At 42.5% G+C, this 15,496-nt stretch overlaps 1 long non-coding RNA gene across 1 annotated transcript in view; it reads left to right on the top strand.

Annotated features, from left to right (window-relative positions):
- The window catches only part of LOC109322316, a 26,892-nt gene that overhangs the window by 7,219 nt on the left and 4,177 nt on the right, over positions 1 to 15,496 (top strand). Inside the window, exon 2 of the long non-coding RNA XR_002104350.1 lies at positions 9,425 to 9,625. This is a non-coding gene — a long non-coding RNA (uncharacterized LOC109322316). The remainder of the gene's footprint in view (positions 1 to 9,424; positions 9,626 to 15,496) is intronic.

The following is a 15,496-nucleotide window of genomic DNA, read 5'->3' as shown; positions in this document are numbered from 1 at the left end:
CCCTGGGGGTATTCAAGAGAAGGTTGGATGTGTATCTAGCTGGGGTAATGTAGACCCAGCACTCTTTCCTGCTTATGCAGGGAGTCGGACTCGATGATCCATTGAGGTCCCTTCCGACCCTAGCATCTATGAATCTATGAATCTATGAGATCTGGAGTCCCAAGTGAGGGGGGTGATGTGGAGCCCCAAGAAAGGGTAATAGGCCCAGGAAGCCTTTGGATGCCTGAGGCCGAGGTTTGGGCCAGAGGCCGGGTGAATGGGGGCTCAGCCCCAGAGTGAGAGAGGTGAGTCCTGACCCTGATAACTCCTCCACTACTGGGAGGCTGAGTGTGGGTTGAATGTAAGAACTGAAGTAGCACCAGAAGTGCTTTGGATTAGAATACAGGGCCATTGAGGGGAAAGAGACTTAACAGTGGGGGTCTACTACAGACCTCCCAACCAACAGGAAGAGCTAGACCAGGAATTCTTAAGTCAGCTCACGGAGGTAGTGAAGTCAAAGGATGTAGTCATCATGGGGGACTTGAACTTTCCAGACATCTGCTGGGAAGAGCAGTCAGCCAGGTCTGACAGCTCACGTAGGTTCCTAGCCAGAATGCAGGACCTCCATCTAACCCAGGAGGTGCACAGCCCCAGCAGGGGAGATCAGGGGAGATGCCTTGTTGGACCTGGATGCCTTGTTGGACCCATGCTGGCCACGGGTGACAACCTGGTGAGGGAGCTGTGGGTGCTCGACCACCTGGGTGCAAGTGATCATCGCTTGCTGGAATTCACTATCCAGCACAAGGTGGCAAAGGCCTACAGCAAGGCAGCAGCCCTAGATTTCAGGAGGGTGGACTTCAAGGAGCTAAGAAGAATAGTCGGGGAAGCACTGAGGTCCCAGAGGGGAGGAGAGGGGAGCTAGGTGTCCAAGAAGAGTGGTTTCTCCTTAAGGAGACGATCCTCCAAGCCCAAATGGAGGTAATCCCAACACGGATCAAAGAGAGCAGGAAGGCACATAAGCCCCTATGGCTCACCAAAAGCATCCAGGAATGTCTCCTAGCTAAAAGGGAGGCGTACAACCAATGGAAGGGAGGGGCCATCACCAGGGAGGACTATACTACAGTTGCTCTGGGATACAGGGGAGCAGTCAGGAAGGCCAAGGCGGAGATGAAACTGGGACTAGCTTCCCAGATCAAGGACAACAAGAAGTCCTTTTTTAAATACATAGGGGGCAAAAAGAAGGTTCTGGGTAATGTGGGGCCCCTGCAGGACATGCTAGGAAATTTGGTTGTCACACCAGATGACAAAGCCAAGATATTTAACGATTTCTTTTTCTCCATTTTCCTGAGCAGGGACCAGAACAGTCACCCCCCACCCCTGAGTCTGCCTTAGATCCCAGGGGAGGTGCACCTAGGTCAAGGGTTAGTGAGGAACTAGTTTGGGAACTTCTGGAAGGACTGGATGTATTCAAATCAGCTGATCCAGACAATCTCCACCCTAGAATACTGAGGGAATTGGCTGAGGTCATTGCGGACCCCTGGCACGGCTTTACGAGCACTCATGGTGCTCTGGTGTGGTGCCAGAGAACTGGAAGAAGGCCAATGTGGTTTCCATCTTCAAAAAGGGGAGGAAGGAGGACTTGGAAAACTATAGGCCAGTTAGTCTTACCTCGATCCTGGCCAAGCTTTTTGAGAGAATTATTCTGGAGCATATCCATGAGGGCCCAGCAGGGGAGATTATGCTTGGGGGCAACAAACACGGGTTCATTAGTGGCAGGTCCTGTCAGACCAACCTGGTGGCCTAGTATGACCAGATCACCAAATCCTTAGATGCAGGGGGAGCAGTGGACATAATCTTCCTGGACTTTCGGAAGGCATTCGACACTGTCTCTCACCCTGTTCTCATTAAGAAACTGGGGGACTGTGGTGTCAGTACCCACACAGTCAAATGGGTTGCCAACTGGCTGGAGGGCTGCACCCAGACAGTGGTGGTGCATGGGTCATTTTCGACTTGGAGGGATGTGGGCAGTGGGGTCCCACAGGGTTCAGTCCTCGGGCCCGCATTGTTCAACATCTTCATCAGTGACTTGAACAAAGGGGTAAAAAGCACCCTGTGCAAATTTGCTGATGACACTAAGATGTGGGGGGATGTGGACATGCTACAAGGGAGGAATAGGCTGCAATCGGACCTAGACGGGTTACAGGGGTGAGCTGATGAGAATAGGATGGAATTCAACACTGACAAGTGCTAAGTGATGCACCTGGGGAGGAACATCCAGCACCATACCTATAGGCTGGGGTACTCCGTTCTTGTCAGTACAGAGGCAGAAAAGGATCTTGGCGTCATCATTGACTCCAAGATGCACATGGGCCAGCAGTGTGGGGATACAGTCAGGAAGGTCAACCGTACCTTGTCATGCATCCACAGATGCATCTCAAGCAGGTCCAAGGAGGTGATACTCCCCTTCTATGTGGCACTGGTCAGGCTGCAGCTGGAGTACTGCATCCAGTTCTGGGTGCCGCACTTCAAGAGGGATGTGGACAACATGGAGAGGGTCCAAAGGAGGGCCACTCACATGATCAGGGGGCAGCAGGGCAGGCCCTATGAGGAGACGCTATGGGACCTGAACCTGTTCAGCCTCACAAGAGAAGGCTGAGAGGGGATCTAGTGGCCTGTTACAAACTAGTCAGAGGGGACCAGGAGGCACTGGGGAAGTCCCTGTTCCCCCGAGCACTACCAGGAGTGACCAGGAATAACGGTCACAAGTTGGCAGAGGGTAGATTTAGGCTAGATATCAGGAGTCTCTACTTCACGGTCAGGACAGGTAGGATCTGGAACCAACTTCCAAGAGAAGTGGTGCTGGCTCCTATCCTGGGGGTCTTTAAGAGGAGGCTAGATGTACACCTTGCTAGGGTTGTTTGACCCCAGTACTCTTTCCTGCCATGGCAGGGGTTTGGACTCGATGATCTGCTCAGGTCCCTTTCGACCCTAGAAACTATGAAGCCATGAGCTGCTGCCCCAGGGTGGGAGTGAGAGTCCCCTGTGAGACCCTGGGGCACCAGTCATGGTGTGAGGTACCCCAGCTCCCCACATCCAGGAAGGTGGACCCGGAGAGAATGTGGGGCTAGTGAGGCTGGAAGTAGAGTGCCCCCTTGACTGGTCCATGCTGGGTCCAGGACCAAGATGGTCAAAAGGGCCAGGCATCTACCATGAGGGGGCACCCAGAGTCATGGACCTGGGACCCCACCTGGCCTTGGAGGTGAAGCCAGGGCCTTTGCATGGCCAAAGGTCCCAAGTGGGGACCATGCTCAAGAGGGGAGCCAGCTACAAGGAGCTAGGAAGCACAAATGAAGGGGGCATAGGCTGCCTGAGTGGAGGGATCAAAGGAGGGTTCTACCAGGAGGATTCTGGAGCCTAGTGTGGGGCTGGTGTGACTGTCGACATCTGGATGCCATCTGCGAGGGTTGGGCTGCTGTGTAGGGGAGGAATGGAGCTGCAGATAGCACCCCCTGGCATCGGGGCAAGAAGTGGGCAGCCTCCTGCCTTATTTAACAACTTATTAATTTTCCAAGAAGTTGTGGCGGGCAAGACAGGTGGGCAGCATGCCCGTAGGCGGGTGGGAGGCCAGCTACGGCTGGCCTGAGGGAAACCCACCTCACTGCAGCCAGCTATTAACTTGCCAAAGGGGACCAGCAGGCAATGGGAGAGTCCCTGTTCTCACGAGCACTACCGGGCTAACAAGGAGCAATGGCCATACGTTGACTGAGAGTAGATTCAGGGTAGATATCAGGAGGAGCTACTTCACCGTCAGGGTGGCTAGGAGCTGGAACCGACTTCCAAGGGAAGTGGTGTTCACCCCTACTTTGGGGGTCTTCAAAAGGAGGCTAGACAGCCACCTAGCTGGGGTCATTTGACCCCAGCATCCTTTCCTGCCCATGGCAGGGGGTCAGACTAGATGATCTGCTTAGGTCCCTTCTGACCCTACCAACTATGAAACTGTATTTATACAGTGCCATAACTTAATTTTAAAGGTGGGTGGTGGTAAGTTCAATATCTTTTTATGCACACCATATTTGAAACCTGAATGTGTGTGCAGTTACACGAAGGAAAGAGAATTTACATGTATGAAGATAATGTAGGTTATGGCAACACAATAAAAACACTGGTTGCAAATATCCTGCATGAACAAACCTTTGGGGGGAATAAGTACCCAGCATGCACGTTTGTAAAGAGGTGCTCAGCCTTCAGAGGTTGAAACCCAGCTGCAGATAATTATTGGCTAATAGTCTGCTTACTTGGAAGACTGGGAGCAAGTTGGAAATGACTGGTAAATAGGAGTAGAGCTACAAAGAGGGTTAATAAGCTCCAAGAGTCGAGTGCAAGGAGGTGGTGGTGCTGAGCAGGAAGCACAGAGCCTGGATTTTCCCAGGATCTGAGTAAAGACTACAGGTTTTGCTTTTGTTTGTCTGCTGTTTTCATACTTGCTTGGCTTATTATTGGTTTTTTTCTTCTTTTACCTTGGGGACAAGGCTGTCCTGTGTCAAATAAAGTGGCTGGAAATCCTGGACATGGAGCTGACTGGCCTTAAGAAGGAAGTTGGGTGAGTGACCTGCTAATAGTCTTCGTCAGGCCCCCTCTGCACTTGAAAGTAAAGGCAGCATTGGATCTAATGCATGATCCACACAATCATTCCTTCTGCCATGAAACAATCATGTCTTCTTGCTGGTGTAGGGGGAGCCTGATCCTCAGTTTCCTCTGCATTGGCTAGCAGCAGTCACCCATGGCTGAGAGCCCCCTTTGCTGGGGAGGGTGCTAGCTGTGCACTTCCAGGACCAACATTCAAATTCTAATATTCAAATTCTAAAATTCTAATATTTCCCACATACTCTGGGCCATCATAACTGTAGAGGTCTCAGGAAGTTCCCACTTGTAAGGTCATCAGCAAGGCGTGCATACCCAGTTGTGCTGCTGGAGTACTGGTAAAGAACTTCCTTTACATATTTATCATTATGTGGGAGGTAACAATATAAAGACTCCATCAAAGGAAACTTGTAGGTACAATATCCAAGAGGAACAATGATAAATGCAGTGGATTGGATAAGGGCAATAGTTTGCCTTGGCTAATGCCGATGTGAATGCACAGCTAAGAGAGAGGAACTTCTGACTTCTCTTGGTTCAGCACTTCCTAGAAAGAGTGGGACATAATGGTGCTCCAGGGGGCCACATGTAGTGAATTCTGGTAAGCACTATGTATCATTCCCTTTTGCACATGGGTGCCATAAGTCATGATAGTTAGTTATGATAGTTAGTTTCTGTTAGTGGAACTGATTAGGGATAGTCTGCCTTCTCATCTTCACTGCAGGGCTATATCTGATCTCAGATTCTGTGATATATATTTGTGAGGCAGGCACTATATGATTGATTTATACCTTATTTTCCTAAAACACTTTTCAGTTAGGTGAAATATTTTATGTAAACAAAGAGATGGTAAGCAATCTACCATAACATATATAATCTGTTTTATTTTCTGTTAGTTATATGACAGTTTGTTTTTGTAAAATAGAATGGGGATTAATGTTTAAATCCTTCAAGTTTCTGTTAATGTAGTGGAATATTCAGGGTCATGTCTTCACTTTCAGTTTTACTGTTTATCTTCGTAAACTGCTACAAAGTCAACAACCTTGTCAGCTTGTGTTAAATTTAACTGTACTAAGCTCTATCTTTTTACTGGAGGCAGTGGGGTTGATGCATCTCTAAATGTTGTGTGTAAGACAAAGGGCAGAGAAAACATAAGAACATGTTATGGTGGTGTTTCTTGACAGTTATCTTGATTAAAATGACTGTGTCATCCTTTCAACCGTATCATCATAAATACGATTTGTCATCTCCAGCATTTTGGTCCACAGTGATGGTTCTTGCTTTCTTTCAAATGTTACATTTGCAATAAATTCAGTATTGAGGTTTGTACTACAGTAAAATGTGATAAAATAATAGCAGTCCAGTGAGATTTAGTTAGTATGAATCAGTTTGCAAACTGCTTTTAAAAATATTAACGGGCAAACTCAGCAGTATAACAAATGAGTAACCCCTTCCATAGTTCTCATTGGACCAGTCACCACTGAAACATTTTGAATGCTTAGATATAACACAGATTAATCAGTTTTGACTGACCTACATTCTAGTTAAGGTATTATGTTATATAGCATTGATTACGAAGTCTATTTATTTGCTATATCTTAATTGTACATGATATTGGGTCTTCTGAGTTTGAGACTTTCTAAAGGTTATTCTGTTGAAGGAAACATTTGTAAAAAAGCATGACACCAAACTTTGTAAGAACTTTTTTCTAGATTAATTTTGCTCATAAATGGGCTATTCTGATCAAACTTAAGATAAAGCAGTTATAATGACAACTGCTGTCTATGGGAAGGTAAGTTACTATTGAATTTCTATTAAAGTAGATAGTCAAGCTGGGTCTGTATTAGATGTGCGCCTTCTGTACCAAGAGTCTTTGAGAATACTTATCTGAACCAGATCTTATTTAGCGGTCACTAGACATTTGAGCTGTTGATTCTAAGCCCTTAATTCAGTTCTATCTAAGACGCTTCTATAAAAGAGAGATGTTAACACTAAAAAGTAACTTTTAATTGAAAAATAAAAAATTTAAAGGTTCATTCCTATCACCAGAGGCTCAACAAGGCAGCTTTATGGACTAGGCAGCAGTGATCCAAGAGGGGAGCACCAGCTGCCCAATTGGTGCCTCTCCCCAGAGGTAGCATCTGGGGCAGCTGATCTAGGCGCATCTCTTAGTTAACTCAAGAGCTGCCAGCTCCAACAATGAATGTACAAACCGCTAGCCCCATTTGAGCTGGTGAGGAAGTACCAAGAAGGAAAAAGCTAAATAAAGTTCTTTGGAAAATCCATGGGGAAAAGAACCAGGGACCTGGGAAGGTTTACTTGAGTGTTTAAGATTATGGAAGATAGAAGAATGGAATTTAGAGAATGTAGGGCTGAGTAGGGACACTAATGGGGCAACAGAGTGCATGTAGGGAAAACTGGAATACTTGTAGGGACAGACTTTTGTGGAAGGATGATTTGGACTGAGATGAAATAGACATTTGGGAGGATCAGAACTGATTTTTATGAGTGGGTGAAAGAGAATATTTATTTTAGTGCTGGATTTGTGAATAAGAACATATTAATATGGGTAACTGGAGTGAGTAAATTGATGAACACACTGCTGAAAGCATTTTGATTGTGTTATGTTATAGTTTTGCCAACTATCACTGTACTTGGTTTTTACTTACAGCCTCAGATCCTGAAATCATGTGATTATGTGAGACTTTCAGCTTTCTTTAAAACAATGCTTCTAACTTGTAGGGATGTGGGGAAAAAACCTTGGACCCTAAAGGTTTAACATCAGAAGACAATTGAAAAAATTATGAATGTTGGAGTCTTATCAAACATCAAAATTTATCAGTCAACATTGTTAGTTTTGGGATGGATTCATGATTTCCTTGTGTTGGAAGGAGTAATTGCTTATTTATTTCCACATTGTTCCTTCTTTCACCCTTTTTACTTTTTTTCTGTATGCATTGCTCCCTGTTGATTTCACAGACCCACCCCCCCGCAACCACTTAATGCAAAAAATAAATAAATAAATAAATAAAATAAAATGCTACCTAACATGACAGGGATAATCTGAATACTATAAAATAGCATTTTAATGTATTCTAGTAGCCTTTTTTTCTTATATTTTGTTATGATGGCTGTCCCTCGTCAGCTTCCCTGGTGTGAATGTGAGCATTGCTGTTCATGAAACTAATATTTAGATTGTGATCACGTTATGCAGCTCATGGAATTTACCTATATTTTAAAAATGTTAAGTGAATGTATTACTTGTGTAAAATGTCAGGTTGCCTGTTCTGTATATGGTCTGTGTATAAATAGAAGACCTGAATCTCCAAGGCTGTCAATGTCAGAAATCTTCCCTAGGGTGGAAGTGTTGCCATTGATTTCAGTGGGAACAGGCAAAGGCCCAAAGAAAGGAATTTAGCATTTCAATTTGAGGATTTTAAAAGAAAAGAAAAGGTCACAGAGTTTCACTTTGTTTGCTAAGTGCTCAGTACAAAAATAATTTGATCTCCCTATATTTATTAATAATTTGAGTAAAGAATTTCAGTGGAAAGTTTCCACCAGTGTCAAGATTTTGAGATTCTCGAACAGAAAACAAACATCCAAAACAAAAAACCCTAAACCAAACTAAGAAAACCCAGATTATTTCATTTACTAAATACCAGTAGCTAGTAACTATTCAAAAGGCTGAATCCTAAAGCTTTTACTGAGGCAAAATCCTACAGATTTGAATTTCTGTTCTACCTACGAGAAGACTACAGGCTCAGTGAAGTCACTGAGCTCAACATTTTTGACCTAACTGAATCTGGACATTGTTGGCAGGGCTGTGGTTTTTTGTTGTTGTTTTTTTCCCTCTTCAAGAAGCAAAGGAAGTTGAGATATAATGAACCATAGTTCTGCATAGGCAAGAGTAGTCTCTGTTGTTTAGAGGGTCTGACTGCTCAGTCAGGACTGTAGAGAAGACTGGGCATTGGAGGGAGCCTTAGCACCACCATACAATGCAATAGTATAAAGCTGGTCAGTAGGGGTGTGTGAAACAGGCCGTATTTGATTTGGATTCAGCCCAAATTGGGGGACAGTGATTTAATTCGTTGATTCAGATCACAGTCCTGGTTTAATTCCGCCGAATCCGAAGATTCGATGCTGATTTGCAGAATCATTGATTCGGCTATTGACACAGCTTTAAATATTTTTTCTACATACCATGAGGTACCAGTTGCATCTCATGAATGCTGCGATGGTGGAGCAGATTGAGCATGGGGGGGGGTCCCCCTTGCATACTCGGCGGCGGACCCAGAAGAAGTTCTGGTCCACTTCTGGGTCTGCTGCTGAGCACACAGGGCCCCCTCTTTCACCTCCCTGGCTCAGTGATTGACTTTGGGGGGACTCAGACACAGACCCAGGACACACCAGTCGATGAACCAGGGGGTGTCTATGTCCGGATTATTGAATCTCTCTCCAAATCCCTTTGAAATGACTCAGAGGGTTCCAATCCAGTTTGGAGAAATTAAAGGGTCTCTTGATTAGATTTGGATTTGGGGATTCAGCTGCCAAATCAGTCCAAATGGAAAGTTTGGCCCTATAAACAGAGGTGCCCGGGCACTTTAGCTCTCAGGCATATGCATATGGGTCAGAACTCATCATCTATCCTACCCATCAGAAATCATTTATACCCTACTATGCAGGGAGAATAGCGAGATATTTTTCCTGACTTTTTAAAAAATGATAAAATATTAAAAAATCAGTGAAAATAAAGGCAGAGGGCTTAAAATATTAATTGCTCCATCATTTGCCCTTGCTTTATTTTCAGAGCTCAGAACTCTGTTTCAGAGGGAACAGGAGCAGAAAGACAGCAGGTAGCCAGCAGCAGAGAGTCGGAGCTCTCACTTGTCACTGTCAGTGCCTGCTGAGCAGTGAAAATGCAGGTCTGCAAAAAGCCAGCAACAGCTCCAAGGAGGCAAACTCTTCCTAAGGGCTGCAAAACTTTAGAATTAGACACAACCATGAAAGAGTAAGCTGGCTACATTATTGTGTTTGTGTACTCAAATGGAATTTTCACAAGGCTCTCTTATATTTCAAAATCATTTTAAAAGCAACTGTACTTCACACAGTGGAAAACAACCCTGCTTTTCTCTTGTGGTTTCAAAAGTAGGGCAAGGCTAGGCTGTATCGAATGGTAGTTCATTTAGGACTGCAAAACGTTCATGAACAGTCTGGTCCAAATCCCATGTAGATCATTGGCCTAATCTCATCCTCTACTCATGGCAATAGAAGCTTTGACATAGAGTTCACTAATCTTAGGTTTTTGGCAGATGTATGACTGTTTTGCATATGCTAAGGATGCGGGGGGAGTGTTCCATTAAATTTAGTGAGGAGTAAACCTATAAAGGTTTGGAGTTTGGGCTGACTTAAAATGAGAATTCAGACATTGGTACTTGTGTGTAACAATTGCCATACTGGGTCAGACCCATCTAGTTCAATACCCTGTATATGACCTGGCCTGGGTATTTCAGAAGGTGCAAGAAAAACCAAACTAGGCAGATATGGCATAATCTGCCTCCTACATGAGTCTTATCTTGATCTCATAGTTAAATGGTATTTTGAATAAATGTAGATCATCAAAATGTGTTTATTCCCTTCCCTCATATTCAATCCAAAGATCTATCACTTCAAATAAACTTCCAAGCATTACTTCTCATTCCAAAGATTCCCAAACTGTACACTTTTATGCACTAGTCTCAGAAGAGCCCGATGGGTGGTCTATGAAAAACCAACCAGCCAAGTGATGCTGCCGTTCCTCCTTACTAGTTCACATTAAATAAGATAAAATTATAGTAAAAGTTGGAATTTTCTAAAGCTCTCAGCATTAAGCCAACTATGTTGCCACCCAAGTCAATAAGAATTTTATTGTCAAAGGGGTGCAGAGACAAATCAATGCCAAAGACATTTGAAAATCTCCCACTAAATATTTTTCTCATAAATGCTTCCAAGTAAACAAATGCTATAGGTGCTACAGCACTGCTGTAGGCTTGCAATTTGGGAGGAAGATATTAGGTAAAATAATCTGTTCAAGCTTGAAAGTGCTTCATGCAGTGTTGCCTCATTCTCATACCTGTGAGTTGCCTCTATCAGCTCCCTTCTAATTTGTACCCTCCCTTCTTAACTCCACATAACCATTGCCTTTCCATATCTGATTTCTTAGGAAAGGGTTACCTAATTTCTTTTGCAGTGGGATATGTACTGTAATTTCTAGCAATTCAGAGGACTAGTAAGTAGATCTATTCCTTCCTAATTCATTTCTTGGGACATTTTAAGGGCCTTTTTACCTCATCAGGGTCCTTGACAGGCAAGAGAAGGGATATAATGCTTTCCACAGTTTTGTTATTTTTCCCAGGATAGAATCACAAATACTCATCCATGTCCTAAGACCCAATATGCCTGATATCCAGCAGAATATATTCAGTTGTATTGGTAGATGTCTGTGCTGTAAAAAACAAAAACAAAAAAACCCAGGAGAACCAGGACTATATTCCTAGTAGCAGTGTGACACATTATGAAGCTGTGTTCTGTCACTGGAAAGTTACTCGGTCTCAGATTTTAAACAGTATTCAAGTTTTGTCTGGCTTCAGTTTAGTAATTCTCCTGAAGTGAAACAGGAATTAAATAAGATCACAAGGAAATAGAGAGAAATCACTTGGGAGCAAGAGCAGGAATCTACTGTAGGGAGATCCAAACCAAAACTGATTCAGTTATCATATTTGATCATGAAATGGTTATTAGAAACTTTGGAGCAGAGCATCCTCTGGACATCAATAAAAGACTATAACTGCCAGAATTTATATGATAGAGAAAACAATGGGTTGGAAGGTAAACAAATGTTTTCACTGATGCAGCTTTGACAATGTCTCCTGCTTTTTTCTTAAAACCTCAGTTCATCAAAATATTTCCAACCAAACCAGAGCTAACAGCAAGCAATAACATTGAGTGTGTGAAACTAGAACAGTAAAATTGTTTTTTGATGCATCTTAGCTAATGATGAAGGAAAAGTCATTAGCAGGCTAACAGTGATTTAAGAACAAATAATATCATTGGTAAACATTTAGATTGGAATTAATTAATGTGGCTTGACAGGGCAGCACCAGGGAACGAGAATATGTGGTATAGCATAGCTGAATATGGACTCTAAAATGCAATTCCTTTCTTCAAGCACCACACAATTTTTTAATCTTCCCATAACGGCCTCAAAATCATTTCTTCTGGATGAACCCATGCTAAGATAGTTCTTTAAATGACAGCTGCCTATCACATGTAACACTGCCAGCATTAACAGCTGTATTGTGCCAGCAATTTTATGCAGCGATTTCCAATGACAGTCAAGCTGTATATTATTTAGACTTTTCAATACCTGAAGGAAAAACATACAAGTTGTCACATTTCATCTACTAGACATTATCCGTTAAGTGCCAACATACATTTAAATATACCATGGATGAAATTTTAGGAAATTTGCACTGAATTTAGGTGACCTCTTTCAGTACAGATTGATTATACAGATAAGCCAAATCCTGGAATGTTTGTGGATTATCACATTTTCTGTAAAATCAGATGTGATCAGTAAAAATTAATCCTGACAAGAACAAGTTACTAACATATCATTTTTAAAATTACACTGAGGTAGGTAAATGCACTACTATAATTTCCATGTTGAAATTACAGCTTTCAGCACTCTCAAATTATTGGATTGAAACTGAAATTTTAAAAAATTGATTTTGAAGTCCCAATCCCATTTTCAAGTGATTTATGTATTTAATACTATAAACCACCTATAGGCCTATATCACTTCTGAAAACGGGAGTTTACTGCATAACTCCTGTAAGTGCTTTTGAAGACTGGATAAGAATCATAATAAAAAGTAAATGGATTCAAGTAGTTCACAGTGCTTCATTTTTATAGTTATTGCCGTGGAACTTAAACCTATTATTTTGTAAAAAATGTAAAAACCTATAGTATGAATTATTGAGAATTTATTTTCCATTTCAATTACATATCAAAGAACGTGGAAAACTGGTAATATCATTAAAGTAAAGTTTTCTTTCAAATTTATCAGTTTTTCATTAACAAAACAAGAACCACAAAATTTAATTAATCTGGGAAAAACAGAAAAACATTTTGATAGAAAAAAAGGCAATGAGATCTAGCTACAAGGATGGGCTGATCTAGGACTTTGAAAAGGGGGGTGCAGATATTGCAGTCATGCATCATCACTTTTTTAACTTGTCATTGTTGCTGTTATTATTAATACACCTAAAGGGCCTAGGACTATATTATTCAATTTAAGATTAAGCAAAAAATATATATAACTTTATTTGCATTTGCATTAATTTGCGATATCTTGTATAAAAACCCACAACATCTATGCAGAATAATCAAAAGATGTTGTTTCTCTAGTTCTGTTATCATTAAAATTGCATCTCTTTCAGATTCATAAAACAAAATCTAGCTTTCCTGAGCGTCTTGTAATGCTTCACTGAATTAATTCTACACCTGAGTTAATACTGATCTGAGTTAATGTTTTTAGTTAGAGTTAAAACATTTCTTCAGGTCTACGGTATGAGGAGCAAAATTACAGAAGAAAGGGTAGCTTGATTAGTGGAACACTGAGACCATCCAAAAAAGAACAGAGGTCATTCACTCCTGGAATTAAAAGTTTACAAGGAATTGGGTAGATTATCATGACCCATGAAGTCAAGTGATTTCCTCCTTGCTGCTTGAATAAAAATGCTGCCACCACTGTGAGGCAGCTGGTTTTAAACTTTGGGTGGACCAGGAAACAAAGTGGGGATGCAGCTGTACCACTGCATGCCCTGGATCCATCCATGGCTACAAGCATTGACCAATATTTGATCAATGATCAATAACAGCTTTTGATACAAATTGTAATGAGATGAAGCTTCATCTATTTTATTTATTGAGAAGTTTCAGGATTGCAGTATTCACCTTTTTGATTCTCTCAACTGAGCATGTCAAACATACAGAAATATTGTGGCTCTACTCCAGGTAACATGGGGAATCTGCAGAAAGCATTTGAGTTTTGACACTGAAACTAGAAAATAATGTTGCAAAGTAACAGATGCCAGTGTTAACAGAAAACAGACGTATCCACAGAACACCTTTGCAACACACAGTTAGCCCACATGACTGTAAAAAGCAAGTTCTGGAAATTATTTTAAATGTCCTTTATTCATTTATGAGCCAATCTGTGTTGGCTCATTCTTACATTCTTGCTGTGAATGATGCATCTTCTGAAAGTTGAGAAACTTATCTGGAAAAGAAGCACCAGTTCTCACTTGTAGAGAAAGCAATGGGTGTTCCCTTTATTTTTTTCTCTTTTCCACTGTGGTGTAGGAAAAATATAAAAAAAAGAGTCTGCTCTCAAAGGCAAGTGGTCATGTTATATCCTTGGGTTCTTTTTATATCCTTCTACTCAACATTTTCTGGCCCATTTATCATTCATTTTATTATACAGTAGAATCCCTTTGAAACACTGTCAGTATATGTTTCTTGAAACAAGCAGGCAGCTTCTTTGAGGCTTCCATAATATGCTGGTTCATTTTTCTTTGTTGCTATATGACCTTTTATTTCCCCCCTTCAGTCCATGTCTAAATGCACAGGTCAGTCTGGATGCAGTGGTGCCTTTTGTGCTGAAGCTCAGAGAAATTTTGGTTTTAGCCATGCCCATGCAGAGTACACGCACCTTGCTTCCTCTCATGCTTTGTGCTAAAGGGTAGTGTAGATGTCTCTTCCAGATCTTGGTCCTTGGCTTAAGACCAAGCATTTTTGCTGTCCTCACTGATTACCATTTTCCAAATGTACTGCTTGTTATCACTCATTCATGTATGAATGCAGCCTGTCCGGACTTCCAGTGGCAAGGAAGGTTAGGGTTTGGTCTTGATATAAGGCTGTGTTCACATTTTATTAATTAATTCAATTTATCAATAAACCCCTGTCATGAATTCCTACTGTGGTGCTGCCATGTTTAATAGCACCAGAGGACCTCACCCTGCAGGAAACAAATCACTTCTGATCTCTACTGACCTGGGTCAGTTTAAGTATTGATCCTGTGCTTGAACCCTCATAATCACCAGCACTTTCCATGCCACTGCTTTTTGGACTCCTTGTATGTCTCAGAGAGTGATCAGGACTCTGCCTAGTCTCACTGTACTCACCAAGGCTTTATTGTTCATGGTTCTTTGTTTCCCACCATAAATCCTAGAATACTAATGATAAGAGAGATTGGTCTGTGGAACACCTTTAAAGGACTAGTGCCAGGATCCTTTTGTGAGTGTGGCCATCTGCTCATATTATCCATGGGCACTGAAGATATTTAGAGTCAGTGGGTACATCTACATGAGATGCTAACTGCACAATATCCTTATTCTACTGCACAGTAGTGTGCAGGGCAAAACCCATGCTAATACTCTACTGTGCAGTAGTATTAGGCTACTGCTCATTTAACATCACTAAAAAGCATCACTAAAAAGTAGGGGTGCACCAATAGAGATTTTGTAGGCCGATACTGATGGCCTATTTTTAAGGAGCCATATTGACTGATACCAATTCAGTTGCTGATATGTGGTCTGGAGCTGGGGCAGGGGCAGGAGCAGGCACTGCACAACTGGGTTGGAGCGCAGGACAGACCTGTGCTTGGTTTGTTGAGGTGGCATGGGGAAGGGGGCATCCCCCACCACCATGCTTACCCTAGGAGGGCATGGGAGGTGTGTGCCCCTGGATCTGCATGTGGGGGAGGGGCCTGCTGTTGTGGCCTGGGGCCAGGGTGGTGCTGAGCCCTTCCTGGCAGGAGCTGTTTCAGGACTGTGCTCGG

Source organism: Crocodylus porosus, unplaced genomic scaffold (assembly GCF_001723895.1).
Source record: "Crocodylus porosus isolate Cpor-Errol unplaced genomic scaffold, CroPor_comp1, whole genome shotgun sequence".
NCBI classification, from domain to species: domain Eukaryota; kingdom Metazoa; phylum Chordata; order Crocodylia; family Crocodylidae; genus Crocodylus; species Crocodylus porosus.
Note: the sequence above shows the minus strand (reverse complement) of the source record. Positions and strands in the feature narration are given on the sequence as shown.